The sequence below is a fragment of the Bos taurus genome, chromosome 1 (assembly GCF_002263795.3).
Source record: "Bos taurus isolate L1 Dominette 01449 registration number 42190680 breed Hereford chromosome 1, ARS-UCD2.0, whole genome shotgun sequence".
Classification (NCBI taxonomy): Eukaryota; Metazoa; Chordata; class Mammalia; order Artiodactyla; family Bovidae; genus Bos; species Bos taurus.
This window is the reverse complement of record NC_037328.1, coordinates 158,014,706-158,036,590: the sequence shown is the minus strand read 5'-3', so window position 1 is coordinate 158,036,590 and position 21,885 is coordinate 158,014,706. Positions and strand designations below refer to the sequence as shown.

General features: G+C 42.5%; 1 pseudogene; it reads right to left on the bottom strand.

Annotated features, from left to right (window-relative positions):
• Positions 1–434: 434 nt before the first annotated feature.
• LOC132342074 (glutathione peroxidase 6-like) lies at positions 435–7,199 on the bottom strand (annotated as a pseudogene).
• Positions 7,200–21,885: the final 14,686 nt, after the last annotated feature.

The window sequence follows — 21,885 nt, the reverse complement described above, 5'->3', positions numbered from 1 at the left end:
TAGGGAGAGGAAGAATTTAACAACGCATGCCTGTCTTGGAGGAGAGAAGAGGCTATTAAGGAGATGCTGAGAGTCTTGCTGCCAGTTTCTGCTTTTCCTTAAACCTTCAGCATTGGGAAAGGATGGATGTCAGGACTTCTGGGACTGCGTTTTTAGGGACATGGGTAGTCCCTATCTATAATATGATTTCCTTTGGAATGGAGTGGAAAAAATTGGTATTTTGAGGTCAGAGAGTTGGGAGACAGGTTTTCTTTAATGTCTCTCTCTCTCTCTCTCTCTCACACACACACACACACACACACACACACACACATTTGGGCTGTACAGGATGGTTGGTCATATGGAGGCTGGGTGGAAAAGGACTCGAAGCAAAGATGGGATCCTTAAATGTGTCTTCAGATGGGAGGCAACTTCTGACGGATGTCTGGCCCTTCCTATTCGCTTTTGAACTGCTTCAGGTACTTCCAGCATGTCTGATTTAACTGTGCGACTGAAGCCCGGTGGTACCAACGCATGACAGGGACGCCATCAGGCCCCACTAGAAACTTCTCAAAGTTCCAGCGAATGTCATGGACCTTCAATGAGCTCCCAGAAGAGCTGACTTGATGAGCCCAAAAGATCAGAGGTTGGAGGGCAGGCGTTCTGGAGCAGGAGAGAGAGAAATCGACAATGTTTTTCTGTTTCTGTGTGGTCTCGTCTTATCCCCACCCCTAGAATATCTACTCACCAGTATGTATCTCAGTATATTGACTAATTGACATGCTCCTAGTGAACCATAGATGTTCCAATACATCATTACCAGTACATATCAACAACCAAGAGTTAGTATGATAGCAAACAGAAAAGTTTATTTCCTTTCTCTGTTTCTCCCTCAATCCCATGATTATATGGATTCACAGTGCTTCAAAGAAAGACTATCTTCTGTTTTTTGTTTTTTTGTGTGTGTGTGTGTGTTTTTTTTTGGTAACGCATAACAACTTCTAAAGCTTCAGTTTCTTTAGCTACAAAAAGGGGGTCCTTCTGTTCTGGGTTTCTGTGGTTCTAATAACTCTTGTGACACTCTTTATTACCTATTTCTGTGTTTGTCTCCCTGATTAGATAATGAATTCTTTCAGGAAGAAATTATGCCTATTAACATTTGTAACTCATTGTGTAGCACAGTTCTTGCACAGAGCTAAAGATTTGATAAATGTTGAATAAATGAATCATTACCATTCAGTAAGAAAAGTTAGTCTATATTAGAGCAATCAATATTTATATGTTCCATTACTTGAAGTTTAAGCTTCACAACAAATATTGCCACCATCCATGAACTTATCTGAGAATTTTCTTTCCAAGGAGTCCAAACTCAATCCTAGACTTGAGCCCCATGCTTTCAGGGCACTGTTACCTACCTGACCATTCTTGCCAGGTTTATGCTCACTTACCTTCAGGAAGGTAAAGACCTTCTGTTCTTTTTCTCCATTCACATCCCCTTTCTCAAAGAGCTGAAAATTGGGAACAAAGCCACCACCTGGACGTACATACCTGCAATGAACCAGAACAATCCTGAGACCATTCAAATTAAGAAAAGGGTGGATAATAATGGCCACCACAATTTGGCCACAAACGTGAAATTAGAGATAAAGAAAGAGAGTCGTTAGACAGGGTAAGATGAGGAAAGAGTGGTCTTTGGGAATCAGGACTTCATGCATATGCCTTTAAGGAGCCAATAGAGAATTCCAAGAAAATTGGAAGCAGGGTATTCCTCAGCCATAAAAAAGAATGAAATGCCATTTACAGCAACATGGATGGATCTAGAGATTATCCACAGTGAATTTAAGTGAATTAAGTCAAACAGAGAAAGACAAATATCATTATGTTAACACTTATATATCGTATCTTTTAAAAATGGTACAAATAAACTTATTTACAAAACAGAAATAGAGTCACAGATGTGGAAAAGAATTCTTATGGTTGTGTGTGCTCAGTCCTATCAGACTAATGTGCAGCCCCATGGACTCTAGCCCATCAGGCTCCTTTGTCCATGTAATTTTCCAGGCAAGTATACTGAATCAGGTTGCCATTCCCTTGTCCAGGGATCTTCCTGACCCAGGGATCAAACCCAGATCTCCTGCATTGTAGATAGATTCTTTACCATCTGAGCCACCAGGGAAGCCCCAATGTTATGGTTACCAAGGATAAACTGGGAGATTGGGATTGACAATATACACACTACTATAATAAAATAGAAAAGTAATAAGGACCGGCTGTATAGCACAGGGAACTCTATTCATACTCTAATGACCTATGCGGGGGAAAAGATCTAAAAGCGTGGATATATGTACACGTATAACTGATTCACTTTGCCTATACATCTGAAATTAACACAATATTGTAAATCAACTATACTCCAGTAAAAAATATTTTAAAAAGAAAATTGGAAAGCAATATTTTAAGGTTAAAATTCTTGATTCATTTCTATTTCCTAGGCTTTCTCCTTTCACGCGCTTCTTTTCATTAGATTTCCTGTAGTCTTATCATTAACAACTCAAAGTTAGAATTGTTGAGCACTACCAGCAGGGCATAACTGAATTCAAGGCATCAAAATGATGTTCTTGAACCAATTAATCTGTCAATCACCCCCAGAAGTCTCCAGAATGAGAAGCCTCTAGGTGGAATGTGGGAGGAAATCTAACACGGTCTTGCAGGGTCCCAAGCAGGCACTTACTTGAGCCCCATAAGGATCTCGAGTTCTTTGCTGGCTCTGTTTTCCCAAATTGATTGCAGGGAAAGCCCAGCACAACTACACCGAAAGGCTTCAGCTCCTCCTGTAGTGCATTCAGTTCTGTAAGCAGAGGGTGAACAGCATGGGTAGCTCTATCTTGAGCAGTAAAAGCAGTATCTGTCTATCACATGAATAAGCTGAGGACATGAAGGGAAAGATTCAAGATCTGAAGTTTGAGGAAACAGAGCAAAAGGCTAGAACACAGATTTCCAGAAAACACATCCAAACAACTGCCTTTATCTGTGCAGAAGTTCCATAAGTGGCTCCACTTCATCACCAATAGGACGCCTTCTTTAAAAGCACAGATTGCTTAAATTGGTGTGTGTGTGGGTGTGTGTTTTGGGGGTGGGTCCCGTTTGATTCTGAAGTCAGATTTAAATGCCATTGCCTTCCTTAGTTGATGATCAAAAAGTGTTTTAAGGAATGGCAAACAAAATGGACCATTCTATCCCCATCCTCCCACCCATCGGCCCCATGGTGACACAGTGTTACACTCCAGTCACCCTCCCAGGAGCACTCTTCGGTGCTCTAACCTGGGAGTTACAGAGGAATCAGAGAAATGCTAAGTCTAGCTCCAGAGCATTCTTTTTGTCAGTTCCAGTGACATATTAATGCTGCCATTTCCCTGAAAGACTCATTAGGATTCTAAGGCTACAAACTCCTTTGAAAACAAACTTTCAGCTCTTTCCCACTGTCAGGAAGCTTCCCAGTGCTGTCTGGACTTGTGCCATTATTTCCAACTTCAGCCACTTCAGTTCAGATTTACTGACTTCATTGACCAGCACCACCAGTCCTAATCAACTCAGCTCTATCTGCTGGCATCTCCTCTTAGCCCTCACTCCAAATAAACAGTGCATAGATGGTAACTACGTTTCCTCTTCTCTGCCATTTGGAAGTACCTGCAGAACCCAAAGGTATTTTTCCAGAGGCTCAAAGGTCAATCTTCTCTCCTGTTACCAGAAGTTACCAGTGAGAAAGATAAAATCAGCCCCTGAAAGCTAGATTCTGGCCTGGGACTTATAGCTAGGGCTTGTTGTTCTCCTCCTGAACATAAACAGTTTCACGGAAGATCAGTTTCATACAAGAGACCTTTAACCGGACAAAACATGAACATTATTCAAATCACAAAAATGACCAAGTATCACCCTATTCTTACCAATCTAAGTGATTGCTGTTTATCCTTGCTTTATTCCTCCTATTCAGTAGACATGATTTATTAAGATACCAGTCACTTCACTGTGCCCGTTTTCTCATTTCCTGACAGCATCCAATCCAGAACCAAGCTTCAATCCCTTGAACCCTTCCCCAAATCATGTAACACAAGCTCAGATCCTCAAATAAGTCCTTTCTATTAATAACATCTTCTTACTGAGAAGCCCCATGGTTCCCTACAGTATATGGTTTCCCTCAGAACGTTGAGCAACAAACTCAAATACAGATACATTCCTGGTGGTCTTTGCTAAATCTTTGGGAGAATCTTAGTTCTCAAATCCCGAGATAATTCTCCTAGCATTTCTAAGGAGCAGAGCAGTGGCAGGATGTAGGGGATAGAGTCACATGATCACCTACCTTCCCTCAGCCCCTTGTTTCCTCCCAATAACAAATTAGCAAAACCTTCTGGAGTTAGGACTTCCCTGGTGGCTCAGACGGTAGAGGGTCTGCCTACAATGCAGGAGACCCGGGTTTAATCCCTGGGTCAGGAAGATCTCCTAGAGAAGGCAATGGCAACCCACTCAGTATTCTTGCCTGGAAAATCCCATGGATGGAAGAGCCTGGTAGGCTACAGTCCATGGGATCGCAAAGAGACACAACCGAGCGACTTGACTCTCACTTTCTGGAATTAGACTATGGCCATCTGACAAAGCTAGTTCCAAGAGAGTTGAAACATGAGTTCTTACCTGGATACTGAGCTGTCAAGCCTCAATAGGTGGCCACATTGACAAACAGGACATGCTTGCCCACATACTGCTTGAACTGGATATACTCCTCACCATTGAGGGTGAGGGCTCCATACTCATAGATGGTGCCTGTCACCCCCTTATAGCAATCCACCTGAAATATAACGAAAATAACCACAGTGATGTGATGATAAAGCAAATGATAATCTCTAACATCTGTGGACTTTTTGAAACTCTAAGAACCGAAGAGAATATTCCAAGTAATATTTTTAGTTACAGCTAATGCCACAACTGGGACTTTACAGGTGGTTCAGTGGAAAAGAATCCGCCTGCCAAGCAGGAGACTCGGGTTCGATCCCAAGATTGGCAAGATCCTCTGGAGAAAAAAATGGCAACCCACTCCAATATTCTTGCCTCGGAAGTCCCATGGACAGAGGAGCCTGGTGGGCTATAGTCCATGAGGTCACAGAGTCAGACACGACTTAGCGACTAAACAATGCTACAACTAGAATTTATACCTTCTAATTTAAAATCTTTTTTGCAATGGTGGGACAAGCACTTTATAATCATCTTTCCATTCCTGGAATCTTAATACAATTTACTGCCATCCTCTGATTGATGATTTACAGTTTACCTGCACTCTCTTCCATATCCTAACACCCTATTCCAGTCATCATATCTCTTTGCAAATATTTTTAACAGATTTTGGCAGAGTTTCTCACAACAGAAATATGTTTTATATAAATGTCTCATCTATATGTTCTCACATTGTAGTTTCCTTCCCCAGAGCTCAGCAAATAACTTGTTCCTCCTCTAGATCCCAGAGGCATTTTCCAAAGCTTTGCCAGTAGGGGCTTATTGGTACCTACAAAATTCATCCTCAGTGCCCTTTCTTATCTCTGTGTAAAATAGGAAGCAAAGGGAATAGACTTCCTACCTACAAGGATGGCAAGGGAAAAAAGCCGACAGGATCTGGAACAAAAAGCTAAAATGCCTCAACAACTTCTGGCTGTCTTTATCATGTATGGATGCCACCTTGTGAACTGGCATGTAGAATTCCAAGAATACTGCAGCTTGGAAGAGGCTGATCTTTCCTTCTTGGCTTTCAGTTCTGCTCCAATTTGCTTAGGTCTGTTTGAAGAGATCAGGATACCCTAAAACACAGCCTTTTACTCACAAGATAATATTCTATGGCAGAAATTCCACACCCAATCAGGCAGCAGCTGCTGACATAGACGTGGATGGCCCTCAGTAGATGCTTGTTTTTTTTTTTTAATATCAGAGAAGAGAGATGATCTTACTACAGCTACCAGTCTTGATATTACATTTATAGTAGATTCATGTTATATACACCATTTTACACTTCACATGAACCCAATAATAGAGCACTTGAAGTGTGGTTTGAGGACCTGCACCAGTATCATCTGAGAACAAATTAGAAAAGCAAATTTGGACTCTACTAAAACCTACTGGATCAGAAGCTTTGGAGGTGTGACCCAGTAACCTGTGCTTTAACAAACTTTCTAGGTGATCACTGCACTACAAGATAGGTTTTCTCCAACTTTTAGAGAGGAAAGAAAGGGGTCAATAAAAGATGTCTAAACTGGCTAACATCACAGTGAAGCTGTGTTTTTGAATGAATATGCCCAATTTTTAAACTTAAAACTTGTTACCTCAAGTCATTTACTTCAGCTGCCACTTAGCATCCTAAGGACTCATATACACACCCTTAAAGGGTGCTACTGGCAGCAATTGTGGACATTTTTCCTGGGGTGAGGGGAGAAGCATTGGGTGATTTGGAAGCAGTACCAAGACTTAAAAAGCAAAGATCTTACTCTGATCTGAGCTCTTGCCACATCACTTCCCCTGAAATTAAAATCAGCAAGCAACTCTCCTTGCCTTTTGCCTTTATTATTCCCTAAAAGAAAAAAGGGCCCCTCTTTCCTGACTCTGGAAACTCCTTAGGGCACATTTCAGCACCAGCTTCTTTTCCACCTGCCCAAGAGTTTCAGTTTCTCCAAGAGCTGCCAGTTCAGCCTCCTTCTCAATCCAGTTACTACTTCACATCCCTGCTTCCCGGACCTGCAAGATTCCCCAGTGTTCCAGACCAGGGTGGAGGGGATGGGTTCTGGGTTATCCAGCGGCCACCAGGGGCAAGTGGCAAAGCAGAACGCAGGGAGAGCAGCCTTCGTCCTTCATCCACTTTTCCACTTTCTGCCCAGTGACCCACCAGGCTAAGGGGAGATGATCCACGTAAAGACAGGCAGTTTAGGAGAGCCTCTGCCTCAGAGAACAGCAGTGGCAATGGCAGACGTCAGTTAGGAAAGGCTGGGGAGACGAATCTCATCCTTCCTAGGAGAGAAGAAGGGAGAACTCCTGGCTTCCTTGGCAGCCTAGTTCGCTATCAGTGCTGGAATCCACCTCGGTTCCCTGCAGGACACTTACCTTCATCTGTTGCTGCTTCGGAGTCAGCTGCAGCTAAGCCGACCAGGAACAGTGGGAAAAGACTATGAGGCCCAGAGCTGCAGGATCATGGCTCAAACTAGGAGTTCCAGGCAAGTTCTCAGATCCCTAGGATCTCAACCCCTTTTGAGCTCCGCAGGGACCAGTTTGAAGATTCATCCTCCAATCACAGAGAAGCATTAACACACGGGCAAACCTCCCTCTACCCTGCGATCCCTCCCCCTTCCTCTTCTTCCCTTCCCCAACATCCACCTCCCCCATCACTGTCCCGCCCAGACCACAAGCCTGAAGGCTCAGTGCACCCAGTCCTCCCCCTGACAGGCCACCCACCGGTGGTTCTGGCACCCGTATCCTGGCAGGTGAAGGTGGAGGGCTTTCCCCTTTGGAACTTTAAATACTGTCTCTACCTTCTCTAAGTGCCTGGTAGTTCCCAGGTGCCAGCTCTGCACCAGGAAGTAAAGTCACCACCACTGAATCAGAATCTGCTTTTAAATCAAGATTCTCATTGTAATTTTATATGCAAACTAAAGTTTGAAAGCATTGGTCCCACATGACTAATAATCCTCGGTCCTGTCCCCTCAAACTTTCCTCACTTAGTCCACAGCACACTGTATTATTCTGACTATGAAGTCTAGCTGTGTGGGCCTGAGTGTCTCAGATACTCTTGAAACCTGTGCCCTGGAGAAGGGCTTGTTAGTGCAGGAGTAAACACAAATGATGGGTACACATTCACAGGGCAAATTGTCTAGGAGAAAGCTCTAAAATATGAGATAAGGAACTTCCCTGGAGAAGGAAATGGCAACCCACTCCAGTATTCTTGGTGGGAAAATTCCATTGACAGAGGAGTCTGGCAGGCTACAGTCCAATGGGGTCGCAAAGAATCAGACAAGACTAAGCATGTAAGCAGGGGAATCCTCCTTGGTTGCCTTGGGCTTGACTAAGCTTCATTTGTTATAAATAATCATCTCTACCCTCACTTACTCCATAAAACCATTTCTAGTAAGGTCCTAATAAGGTAACAATCTTAAATTTGTTGGAAAGCATTAATATTTGAATTGGTGAAGAGTCAGAGTTATTTCTCCCACCATCCTCACTCCCATCTGGCTCCCCTCCAGCTTTTCTCTGACAGCCCAGCTTTACTGAACTCCCTTGTTTATTGAAGTGATACCTTCTTCCTCTTCAGTTCTAAGCCCTTTTACATCCAGTCCCTTCCATCTGCCCTGCCTCTTCCAGGTTCACACAAAAGGCTTTCTCTGCTCCTGAACTGAAGTCTGGATGGGGTTGAATTCTCATGAACTCTGTTGGAAGATAAGCTTTCTGTTATCTCAAATTTCTTCTCTAAGACCTTATAATCTGTGGCCTGCTCACTGATATCCGATCCAGCCAAGCAGGTCCTCAGGCATTTGCAGCCATGCGAAAGTGTCCTCCTCTTGACACAGGCCTACACACATTCATGAGCTCCTTGGTCCTCTCACTATTCTTGTTTTTAAAAGTGCTAAACCTTAGACTATGATATATACCGATGATAAGGGTATTGACTAGCTCCTTATCTAAGAAAAAGTTAATGTCTCTGTACCTTAGGTTTCTCATTTGTAAATCAGGGTAGTAACAGTGTTTACCTCCTAGGGCTGCTTTGAGAATGGAATGTGATTCTAACTGTAAAGAACTCAACCCAAGGGCCTGTAACATTTAAGCAACTATTTTTCATCCATATGTTTATCTTTTTGCATCAGAAAAAGGAAGCTTCACAGAGAGAGTGACATCTCAAATCATAGGTTAGTAATGGTGAAATGAAAGCAAACTCTTGACTCTTGCCATGGAGTCCTCGCTCTGGCTCCACATGGATGATCAGTTGTTGCAACTAAACTTCACTGTCTGAGGTGATTTACATTTGCTCTTTTTGCAATAACTAGCCCCTGAGTGGAGAAGGCAATGGCACCCCACTCCAGTACTTTTGCCTGGAAAATCCCATGGACGCAGGAGCCTGGTGGGCTGCAGTCCATGGGGTCGCTGAGAGTCGGACACGACTGAGCGACTTCACTTTCACTTTTCACTTCCTGCATTGGAGAAGGAAATGGCAACCCATTCCAGTGTTCTTGCCTGGAGAATCCCAGGGAGGGGGGAGCTTGGTGGGCTGCCATCTTTGGGGTCGCACAGAGTCGGACACGGACTGAAGCGACTTAGCAGCAGCAGTTAGCAGCAGCAGCACCCCTGAGTGGTGAGGAGACACTTCAGAAGAGACCTTATCAGTAAGTCAAATGGTCTAAAATCCCAACTGCCCAGGTTCCTATTCCAATATTCCTCATAAGCTTTTTGAGCACGCTTGGGTCCTGGCCTTTGAGAATAGAAGGTACAGAACACACTGAGCAGGAGGAAAGGAGGCAGACATGGTCCAGTGGCTAAGAATCTGCTTTCTAATGCAGAGGACTTGGGTTGTACCCCTGGCCTGGGAACTAAGATCCCACATGCTGTGGGGCAACTAAGCCTAGATGCCAAAACTAGAGATCCCACTCAGAACAACGAAAGATCCCGCATGCCGCAACTAAGACCCAACGCAGCCAAGTAAATGAATATTTCTTTTTAAAAAAGAAAGAAATGACTGATGCAAGAGCAGAGAATCTGTATAAACCAAATTTGTCACTTCCTTAATTTACTACCCCAAGCCCAAGCTCTTTAGATTTTTCACTGATTAAGCACCCAAGCCCAAGTTTCTTTGTCCTGTCAGTTCCTCACAAGTTTATTGTCTTTGTCTGAAAAGTATAAAAGCTGCCTGCTTTGACCACTTCTGAGAACACATTTCTATAAGACCTCCTTGCATACAAATTAAACTGTTTCTTCTCCTGCTGTCAATCTGTCTTGGGTCGCTTTTTTTTAGTCCAGCCACAATCATTCAAGAGGGGTGGGAGGAAGGTTTCTCCTCCTCACACTTCCCAGATCTTTTCCAGTCTCTCTTCTTCTACACCCAGCTTTTATTCTATGACTTTTCTAAAGGTCTGTTTTGTTGACATCACTCTTATATTAAAAATAATTTGATTCCTCCCTAATTCTTACACTTTCAATTTTAAATTCTCCCATGGAGCACTCACCCTTCCTGATTTGACATTAGTTAAAATTTGCAGGTGTATCCTTCCCTCCATAAATGTTATGTTTCTGGAAGATTGAACTGCCTTCATCACTCAAAATCCATCTATTTAGGTATTGATTCTTGACCTTTTAGATAAAATCAGGGGTAGTATGTTGGGGTAATTTTTGAAATTTTTTTTTGATATATGAATTACATGTTTTTATTTAAAATGATGCAGTGCAATTATTAAGCAAGACCTCAGAGGCCTGAGTCACAAATCAGGGTTCTGGGGAGCTTGACCAGGCCTTCAGTTGGACTCAAAGTCAGTCTTGCTGCCTTTCTCAAATAGCCTAGTTAGGGCTAGGGCAGAAAAGACTGGGAGATTCAGATCAATTTGTCTCAACCACTATTTCTTTGGCCCAGTCAGGATGAAGCAGTTTAGATGGTATAGGATTCTTAAGAAATGATTTGTACAAGGTTGCAGGATGTTACAGGCTGAGTTATATTCTCCCCAAAAGATATACTGAAATCCTTCCTTGCAGGACCTCAGTATGTGACTTTATTTGAAAATAGGATCTCTGCCAATGTAATTAGTTAAGATGAGGTCATAACTAGAGCGAGATGGACCCCTAATCCAATATGACTGATGTCCTCATAAAAAGTTGGCTTTGTAAAGGATGTCCTGTAAATGGAGACACAGCTTGGAGTTGAGCTGCCACAAGGCAGGGGATGTTTGGGTTTAGCAAAGGCAAGGAAGGATCCTTCCCTACAGGTTTCAGAGGGAGTATGGCCATGGTGACTCTGTGAGTTCAGACTTCTAGCCTCCAAAACTGTAAAACCATCCATTTTCATAGCTCTAAGCCACTTAGTTTGTGGCACTTCCTTATGGCAGCCCTAGAAAACTAATTCTTGCAATTAAGTTTCATTTTAGAGATAAGAACTGAGTTTTCTCTGGTTTCCGACAAGTTTCACCCATTGCCTTATGTCTACCCCACATTCACCATAAAGTTCTTTCATTCTGTTTCTTTGATCATAAAGGAAACAAGATTATTTATTACTTCCATACAAGCCTTCATTTTACTTCCAGAATGAAATTACTACTTTATTAACCTGAATCTCAACTTAGAAATTCAAGCCTATGCTTGATTCTGCCTGAAATATTTTTTGATTTACTTTATCTCCCTTTGTACATGGGCCTTCCTCTCAGGACTCTAGGGATTTTCTTCTCTGCTTTGCAAAGGAAAGACAAAGACTCATTGCAGGTTTGCCATAATTTTGTAATACCATCCCTTTTGTATTGTAAATAATATTTTCATATCTACCATCTCATCTTGCCCTCACTATCAGAGTAGAAATTACATAGGGGAGGCATACTTTCCTCAATTGATAAATGTAAGATTTAAAAATAGAGTCACTTAACTTCAAATCTAACTATTTTTGTCTGTTTTAAAAATCTCCTTTGACTTCTTTAAATTCATTAACCACACATATTAAGAATTTGAGTGTGTAACAGGGAAGAACAAACCTGACTCCATATTGAATCTATTTCTTTAAGTTCTAGACTTTGCCACTCTATAGCTAATTGCCTCCTGCCCAGCCTTGCTAACTCTGTACGTATGCGTGTTAATCATTAAAATGAATGTGGCCTGTAGCTTGAAGTATAGAAGAATAGTCCCCTTCCAGAAACTCTGCCTCCATGCCTAAACTTTAAAAACTTTTTGCTTAGCTTGTAGGTATACTAATCATTAGAAAGATAATTTTCCCTTGCTTGGTGACCACTCATCCACATAGAGATAAGGAGTTGCAGAACAGGAATAACATCCATTTTGTTGAATATTTATAGTTGCAACATGGCCAGCCCTATGTTGAACAAACTCAAAAACAAAGGATTACCATGCCGCCTCCAAGATCTGGCAGGCACCAAGGAGTCTGCAACAAACTCATCACCTCTTGACCTCTCTCCCTCCCCATTTTTTCCTCTTTGTAGCATAAAAGAAGCTTTATTCAAACCGAGCAAGAAGAGTTCTTTAGCACATTAGTCTGCCATCTTCTTCGTTTGCACACTTTCTAAATAAAATCTCTGTTCCTTGCCTCTAACACCTTATTTCTTTATGGTTTGGCCTGCTGTGTGATAAGTAGTATAAGCTTGGACTTGGTAACAAGATGAATGACGGTTATTGCTATACTTCCCTTTTTGTTACATTTTTATCCATATTTGTGTCTACTATTGCTCCATCCTTGAGGACACCTCGGATTCAGGCTGGCCATGGCCCTAATCCTGAGTCTTCATTAAGGCAGCTGGCCCTGAAGCAAAGTACTCCTGTAGGCTCTGCCCCTATTGTCAAAATTTCTACCCCCATCTGTACCAAGAAATAATTTTAGGGTCTGGTGAAACAAAAGGGATAATGTGTAAAGAAGAATGTGTACTTTCCCAGGTAAGGCCCAAGTCCATTATTTCTACCGTAATGTACCAGGGAGGTGCCACTGCATCCATGCACAGCCATGGGCATCTGAGACCCCACTGCACCCACAGGAGCCAAGCAACTCCTTTGGCCTCAGAATCAGACATCCCCACAGGCGTAGTCCCAAAGCTTCTGTGACTCAGGCCTTGTTACTCCCACAGAAGGAAAGACTGTGGCCATCTCATCAATACTGCAAACCACAATCCAGCAGTTAACCTGGGGGGAGGGATTGGACTAAAAGATGACTGCCTTCATACTTTTTCACATTTAACAGGTCTCATCTATTAGGAGATTCAGTTCTCTTGGTCATCTGCTGCTGCTGCTGCTGCTAAGTCGCTTCAGTCGTGTCCAACCCTCAGCGACCCCATGGACTGCAGCCTTCCAGGCTTCTCCGTCCATGGGATTTTCCAGGCAAGAGTACTGGAGTGGGGTGCCATTGCCTTGAGAAGACTAAGGAGTGGGAATATTGATCCAGAAAACTCTTAAAATTTTAGTGCTCAAGGACTGCAGTTTCCTTATTCATGTATGGAAAGGCAGAGGCCCAGAAACTGAAGTGATTGAACTTCTGACTGAGGAAAGCGTCATTCAGTGGACCATACATGGTCAAATGAGGGGCAACTGAAAGAAGTAGGCCAAGCTTGGACTTCTCCCATTTGATTTTTTTTCTTTTTTTTGCCCCACTGAACCCATGGGGGGTATCTGAGAATCCGTGCCCCTGGAGTGGAAATGGAGGAGTTCTAACTGCTGTACCACCAGGGAAGTTCCTCCCATTTGTTTCTTACTTTACAACTGTTCAACACTAGCTGGTAGGCTCCTGCACTTCTCAACTGATCTCAGGCCAACTCTGTCTACTCCCTGAACAGCCTCAGGAAGAAAAGTCAGTAGAAATGAGAGATGCTAGGAGGAATTTGGTCCCAGAGATAGAATGGGGAGCGGAGGGATAAAGAGAGATGGGAGATAAAGGAAAAAAAGAGAGGGGAAAGAACAAAGTATGAAAAAGAACTAACATGCACTGATTCGCCTTCTTACTCTGTATCAGGCATATTTATACAGGTTTTCTTAATCAATCACCAATATAACCATAAGGTTAATATTTCTCCATTTTATAAATATGGATATGAATACGAGTAGAAATAGTTAATTTTCATAAGTTACAGATCAGTGTCAAACTGGCACTCACATTCAAGTGTGTTCTGATTCCAAATCCAAACTCTGTAGTAGCCTAAATAATAGCATCCAAAGATATCATATTTTAATCCTGGAACTGGTAAATGTTATTTTATATATTTTATCAGCAAAGATTTTGCTGATGTGATTAAGTAAAGGATTTTGAGATGAGGGATTATCCTGGATTATCTAGGTAGGCCCTAAATATGATCACATGTATTCTTAAGAGGAAAGCAGATGGAGATTTTACTATAGAAGACAGAGGAGATGGAAGCTAGAGGTTGGAGTGATGCCAAATAGGAGTCACAAGCCTCCTTTTCTATTTTCTATAACATATTACTATTTCCTTCTGATTTTTTACCAGAAGCATCCTTGAATATCATATTCCTACCAGTAGTTAATTCAAAGCATTCTAGACTTTTCCCATCAAGTATTTCAAAATTATTCCACCCTCAACACATTTACCAATTCTAAAAGCCACATCAATATTTTAGGTATTTGTTATAGTAGCACCCTGCTTTAGGTACTAAAAATCTGTATTAGTTTCCTTTGGGTGCTGTAAAAAGTTACCACACAAACTGATGACTTAAAAGAGCAAACCTTTGGTCTCTCATAGATTCTAGAGACCAGAAGTCCAAAGTCAGTTTCATTGGAAGAAATTCAAGTGGGGCTTCTAGGGGAGAATCTGTTTCTTGCTTCATCCAGTTTTCTGGGGCATCTGGCTTTCCTAGGTATGTGGCTTGCATCACTGTAATCTTTGCCTTCATGGCCACATTGCCTTCTCTTTTTCTGTCTGTAGTCTAATATTTCTCATAAAGGACTTGAGAACTGGCAAGATGATAATGGACTACCAAAGCCAATTGTGCAAAAAAAGAAACTAACACTTTTAACATTTATTTCTCAAGAAGGGCTAGTATCTCTGGCAGGTTAGACTTGAGTTTCTGATTTGAAGGCCTCTTGTGTCTAGGGGGTCTGTGATTCTCCAGAGATCAATTTGGTGTTCAACAGTTCAATTCAATTCTGACACCAACTCCCAACTCTCACAGTTTAAAGGTCCAGTTTCACAAGACTGCCCCTACTTTAGGGACCCACTGTAAATTCCAGCCTGGGGCATGCACCTACTAATTCAGTTCAGTTCAGTTCAGTTCGTCGTGTCCGACTCTTTGTGATCCCATGAATCACACCATGCCAGGCCTCCCTGTCCATCACCAACTCCGGGAGTTCACCCAAAACTTCACGATGCATCAAGTCGGTAATTGCCATCCAGCCATCTCATCCTCTGTCGTCCCATTTTCCCCCTGCCCCCAATCCCTCCCAGCATCAGAGTCTTTTCCAATGAGTCAACTCTTTGCATCAGGTGGCCAAAGTACTGGCCAGCATCAGCTTTAGCATCATTCCTTCCAATGAAATCCCAGGGCTGGTCTCCTTCAGAATGGACTGGTTGGATCTCCTTGCAGTCCAAGGGACTCTCAAGAGTCTTCTCCAACACCACACTTCAAAAGCATCAATTCTTCAGCGCTCAGCTTTCTTCACAGTCCAACTCTCACATCTATACATGACCACAGGAAAAACGATAGCCTTGACTAGATGGACCTTTGTTGGCAAAGTAATATCTCTGCTTTTTAATGTGCTATCTAGGTTGGTCATAACTTTCCTTCCAAGGAGTAAGCGTCTTTTAATTTCATGGCTGCAATCACCATCTGCAGTGATTTTGGAGCCCAGAAAAATAGTCTGGCACTGTTTCCACTGTTCCCCATCTATTTCCCATGAAGTGATGGGACCAGATGCCATGATCTTCGTTTTCTGAATGTTGAGCTTTAAGCCAACTTTTTCATTCTCCACTTTCACTTTCATCAAGAGGCTTTTTAGTTCCTCCTCACTTTCTGCCATAAGGGTGGTATCATTTGCATATCTGAGGTTATTGATATTTCTCCTGGCAATCTTGATTCCAGCTTGTGCTTCTTCCAGCCCAGCGTTTCTCATGATGTACTCTGCATAGAAGTTAAATAAGCAGGGTGACACTATACAGCCTTGATGTACTCCTTTTCCTATTTGGAAGCAGTCTGTTGTTCCATGTACAGTTCTAACTGTTGCTTCCTGACCTGCATATAGGTTTCTCAAGAGGTAGGTCAGGTGGTCTGGTATTTCCATCTCTTTCAGAATTTTCCATAGTTTATTGTGATCCACACAGTCAAAGGCTTTGGCATAGTCAATAAAGCATAAATAGATGTTTTTCTGGAACTCTCTTGCTTTTTCGATGATCTAGCGGATATTGGCATTGTTGATCTCTGGTTCCTCTGCCTTTTCTAAAACCAGCTTGAACATCTGGAAGTTCACGGTTCACATACTGCTGAAGCCTGGCTTGGAGAATTTTGAGCATTACTTTACTAGCGTGTGAGATGAGTGCAATTGTGCGGTAGTTGCTGTCTGTGGGGTTGCACAGAGTCGGACACGACTGAAGCGACTTAGCATAGCATTAGCATTGAGCATCCTTTGGCATTGCCTTACTTTGGGATTGGAATGAAAACTGACCTTTTCCAGTCCTGTGGCCACTGCTGAGTTTTCCAAATTTGCTGGCATATTGAGTGCAGCACTTTCACAGCATCATCTTTCAGGATTTGAAATAGCTCAACTGGAATTCCATCATCTCCACTAGCTTTGTTCATAGTGATGCTTTCTAAGGCCCACTTGACTTCACATTCCAGGATGTCTGGCTCTAGGTGAGTGATCACACCATCGTGATTATCTTGGTCCTGAAGATCTTTTTTGTACAGTTCTTCTGTGTATTGTTGCCATCTCTTCTTAATATCTTCTGCTTCTGTTAGGTCTATACCATTTCTGTCCTTTATTGAGCCCATCTTTGCATGAAATGTTCCCTTGGTATCTCTGATTTTCTTGAAGAGATCTCTAGTCTCCCATTCTGTTGTTTTCCTCTATTTCTTTGCATTGACCACTGAGGAAGGCTTTCTTTTCTCTCCTTGCTATTCTTTGGAGCTCTGTATTCACATGAGAATATCTTTCCTTTTCTCCTTTGCTTTTGGCTTCTCTTCTTTTCACAGCTATTTGTAAGGCCTCCTCAGACAGCCACTTTGCTTTTTTGCATTTCTTTTCCGTGGGGATGGTCTTGATCCATCCTTGACCACCCCATGAACAGTATGAAAAGGCAAAATGATAGCATACTGAAAGAGGCACTCCCCAGGTCGGTAGGTGCCCAATGTGCTACAGGAGATCAGTGGAGAAATAACTCCAGGAAGAATGAAGTGATGGAGCCAAAGCAAAAACAATACCCAGTTGTGGATGTGACTGGTGATAGAAGCAAGGTCCAATGCTGTAAAGAGCATTATTGCATAGGAACCTGGAATGTTAGATCCGTGAAACAAGGCAAATTGGAACTGGTCAAACAGGAGATGGCAAGAGTGAACGTCGACATTCTAGGACTCAGCGAGCTAAAATGGACTGGAATGGGTGAATTTAACTCAGATGACCATTATATCTACTACTGCAGGCAGGAATCCCTCAGAAGAAATGGAGTGGCCATCATGGTCAACAAAAGAGTCCGAAATGCAGTACTCGGATGCAATCTCAAAAATGACAGAATGACCTCTGTTTGTTTCCAGGGCAAACCATTCAACATCACAGTGATCCAAGCCTATGCCCCAACCAGTAACGCTGAAGAAGCTGAAGTTGAATGGCTCTATGAAGACCTACAAGACCTTTTAGAACTAACACCTCCAAAAGATGTCCTTTTTATTATAGGGGACTGGAATGCAAAAGTAGGAAGTCAAGAAACACCTGGAGTAACAGGCAAATTTGGCCTTGGAATACAGAATGAAGAAGGGCAAAAGCTAATAGAGTTCTGCCAAGAGAACACACTGGTCATAGCAAACACCCTCTTCCAACAACACAAGAGAAGACTCTACACATGGACATCACCAGATGGTCAACACCAAAATTAGATTGATTATATTCTTTGCAGCCAAAGATGGAGAAGCTCTGTACAGTCAGCAATAACAAGACCGGGAGCTGACTGTGGCTCAGATCATGAACTCCTTATTGCCAAATTCAGACTTAAATTGAAGAAAGTAGGGAAAACCACTAGACCATTCAGGTATGACCTAAATCAAATCCCTTAATGTCTACTAATTGAAAGTGAAAATGAAGTCGATCAGTCGTGTCTGACTCTTTGCTACCCAATGGACTGTAGCCTACAACGCTCCTCTGTCCATGGGATTTTCCAGGCAAGAGTACTGAAGTGGGTTGCCATTTCCTTCTCCAGAGGATCTTCCCGACCCAGGGATCAAACCTGGGTCTCCCACATTGTAGGCTGATGCTTTACCATCTAAGCCACCAGGGATGTCCAATCTACTAATTGGTTAACTATAAATCAGGGAAAAAGAGAAGCTAAAAGCAAAGAAGAAAAGGAAAAATATAAGCATCTGAATGCAGAGTTCCAAAGAATAGCAAGGAGAGATAAGAAAGCCTTCCTCGGTGATCATTGCAAAGAAATAGAGGAAAACAATAGAATGGGAAAGACTAGAGATCTCTTCAAAAAAATTAGAGATACCAAGGGAACATTTCATGCAAAGATGGGCACAGTAAAGGACAGAAATGGTATGGACCTAAAAGAAGCAGAAGATATTAAGAAGAGGTGGCAATAATACACAGAACTATATAAAAAAGATCTTCAGGACCCAGATAACCATGATGGTGTGATCACTCACCTGGAGCCAGACATCTTGGAATGAGAAGTCAAGTGGGCCTTGGAAGCATCACTACAAACAAAGCTAGTGGAGGTAATGAAATTCCAGTTGAGCTATTTCAAATCCTAAAAGATGATGCTGTGAAAGTGCTGCTCTCAATATGCCAGCAAATTTGGAAAACTCAGCAGTGGCCACAGGACAGGAAAAGGTCAGTTTTCATTCCAATCCCAAAGAAAGGCAATGCCAAAAATGTTCAAACTACCACACAATTGCCTTCATCTCACATGCTATCAAAGCAATGCTCAAAATTCTCCAAGCCAGGCTTCAGGAGTATGTGAATGATGAATTTCCAGATGTTCAAGCTGGTTTTAGAAAAGGCAGAGGAACCAGAGATCAACAATGCCAACATCCGCTGGATCATGGAAAAAGCAAGAGAGTTCCAGAAAAACATCTACTTCTGCTTTATTGACTATGCTGAAGATTTTGACTGTGTGGATAACAGCATACTGTGGAAAATTCTTAAATAGATGGGAATTCAGACCACCTACCTGTCTCCTGAGAAATCTGTATGCAGATCAAGAAGCAACAGTTAGAACTGGACGTGGGAATAACAGGACTGGCTTCAAATCGGGAAAGGAGTACACCAAGCCTGTATATGTCATCCTGCTGATGTTAACTTCTATGCAGAGTACATCATGCAAAATGCCAGGCTGGATGAAGCACAAGCTGGAATCAAGATTGCCAGGAGAAATATCAATCACCTCAGATACGCAGATGATACCATCCTTATGGCAGAAAGTGAAAAGGAACTAAAGAGTCTCTTGATAAAAGTGAAAGAAGAGAGTTAAAAGGTTGGCTTAAAGCTTCAACATTCAGAAAACTAAGATCATGGCATCTGGTCCCATTACTTCATGGGAAGATAGATGGGGAAACAATGGAAACAGTGACAGACTTTATTTTTCTGGGCTCCAAAATCACTGCAGATGGTGACTGCAGCCATGAAGTGAAAGACGCTTACTCCTTGGATGAAAAGCTATGACCAACCTAGACAGCCTATTAAAAAGCAGAGACATTGCTTTGCCAACAAAGGTCTGTCTAGTCAAAGCTGTGGTTTTTCCAGTAGTCACGTCTGGATGTGAGAGTTGGACCATAAAGAAAGCTTTTGAATTGATGCTTTTGAACTGTTGTGTTGGAAAGACTTGAGAGTCCCTTGGACTGCAAAGAGATCCAACCAGTCAATCCTAAAGGAAATCACTCCTGATATTCATCGGAAGGACTATCGCTGAAGCTGATACTCCAATATTTTGGCCACCTGATGCAAAGAGCTGACTCAATGGAAAAGACCCTGATGATGGGAAAGATTGAAGGCAGGAGGAGAAGGGGATGACAGAAGATGAGATGGTGGATGGCATCACTGACTCAATGGACATGAGTTTGAGTAAGCTCCGGGAGTTGGTGATGGACAGGGAGGCCTGACGTGCTGCAATCCATGGAGTCGCAAGGAAATCAGACATGGATTGAGAAACTGAACTGATATCAGGGTTTCCCTGGGACCCTCTCCTCCTTGTCGATAATTACTAGAATGACTCTCAAAAATTTAGGGGAAATCCACTTTACTACTCAGATTTACTATATATTGTAAAGGATATAACTCAGGGACAATCAAATGGAGAAATGCAAAGCAAGGTATGCCGGGTATGGCGGAGGGTTTATCAACCGGAAGCTCTCAAAACTCTGTCATTTTAGAGTTTTTTTACAGAGCTTTTCCTAACAAAGGCATGATTGATTAAAATTCAGTGGACTATGAGTAATTGAATCCGTTCTCCTGGCCTCCATTTTCCTGGATGGAGGGTGCGGCTGGACATTCGTATCTCTTAATAATGGACCTGAGTCTTCCTCTCTATGACAAATACAAGCTAATAAACTCAGGCTCTGACAAACCTAGACAGCATCAGATCAGAATCAGATCAGATCAGTCACTCAGTCGTGTCTGACTCTTTGCGACCCCATGAACTGCAGCACACCAGGCCTCCCTGTCCATTACCAACTCCCGGAGTTCACTCAGACTCATGTCCATCAATTCAGTGATGCCATCCAGCCATCTCACCCTCTGTCGTCCCCTTCTCCTCCTGCCCCCAATCCCTCCTATCATCAGAGTCTTTTCCAATGAGTCAAATCTTCGCATGAGGTGGCCAAAGTACTGGAGTTTCAGCCTCAGCATCATTCCTTCCAAAGAAATCCCAGGGCTGATCTCCTTTAGAATGGACTGGTTGGATCTCCTTGCCATCCAAGGGACTCTCAAGAGTCTTCTCCAACACCACACTTCAAAAGCATCAATTCTTCGGTGCTCAGCCTTCTTCACAGTCCAACTATCACATCCATACATGGACCACAGGAAAAACCATAGTCTTGATTAGACGAACCTTTGTTGGCAAAGTAATGTCTCTGCTTTTGAATATGCTATCTAGGCTGGTCATAACTTTCCTTCCAAGGAGTAAGTGTCTTTTAATTTCATGGCTGCAGTCACTATCTGGAGTGATTTTGGAGCCCCAAAAATAAAGTCTGACACTGTTTCCACTGTTTCCCCATCTATTTCCCATGAAGCGATGGCCCGGATGCCATGATCTTTGTTTCTGAATGTTGAGCTTCAAGCCAACTTTTTCACTCTCTATTTTCACTTTCATCAAGAGGCTTTTTAGTTCCTCTTCACTTTCTGCCATAAGGGTTGTGTCATCTGCATATCTGAGGTGATTGATATTCTCCCGGAAATCTTGATTCCAGCTTGTGCTTCTTCCAGCCCAGTGTTTCTCATGATGTACACTGCATAGAAGTTAAATAAGCAGGGTGACAATACATAGCCTTGATGTACTCCTTTTCCTATTTGGAACCAGTCTGTTGTCCATGTCCAGTTCTAACTGTTGCTTCCTGACCTGCATACAGATTTCTAAAAAGGCAGATCAGGTGGTCTGGTATTCCCATCTCGTTCAGAATTTTCCACAGTTTATTGTGATCCACACAGTTAAAGGTTTTGGCATAGTCAATAAAGCAGAATAGATGTTTTTCTGGAACCTCTTTGCTTTTTCTATGACCCAGCAGATGTTGGCAATTTGATCTTTGGTTCCTCTGCCTAGACAGCATTTTAAAAAACAAAGACATCACTTTGCCAACAAAGATCCATCTAGATAAAACTATGGTTTTTCCAGTAGGCATGTACAAATGTAAAGGGCTGAGTACCGAAGAACTGATGCTTGTGAACTGTGGTTGCTGGAAAAGACGCTTGAGAGTCCCTTGGACTGCAAGGAGATCAAACCAGTCAATCCTAAAGGAAATCAACTCTTAATATTCATTGGAAGAACTGATGCTG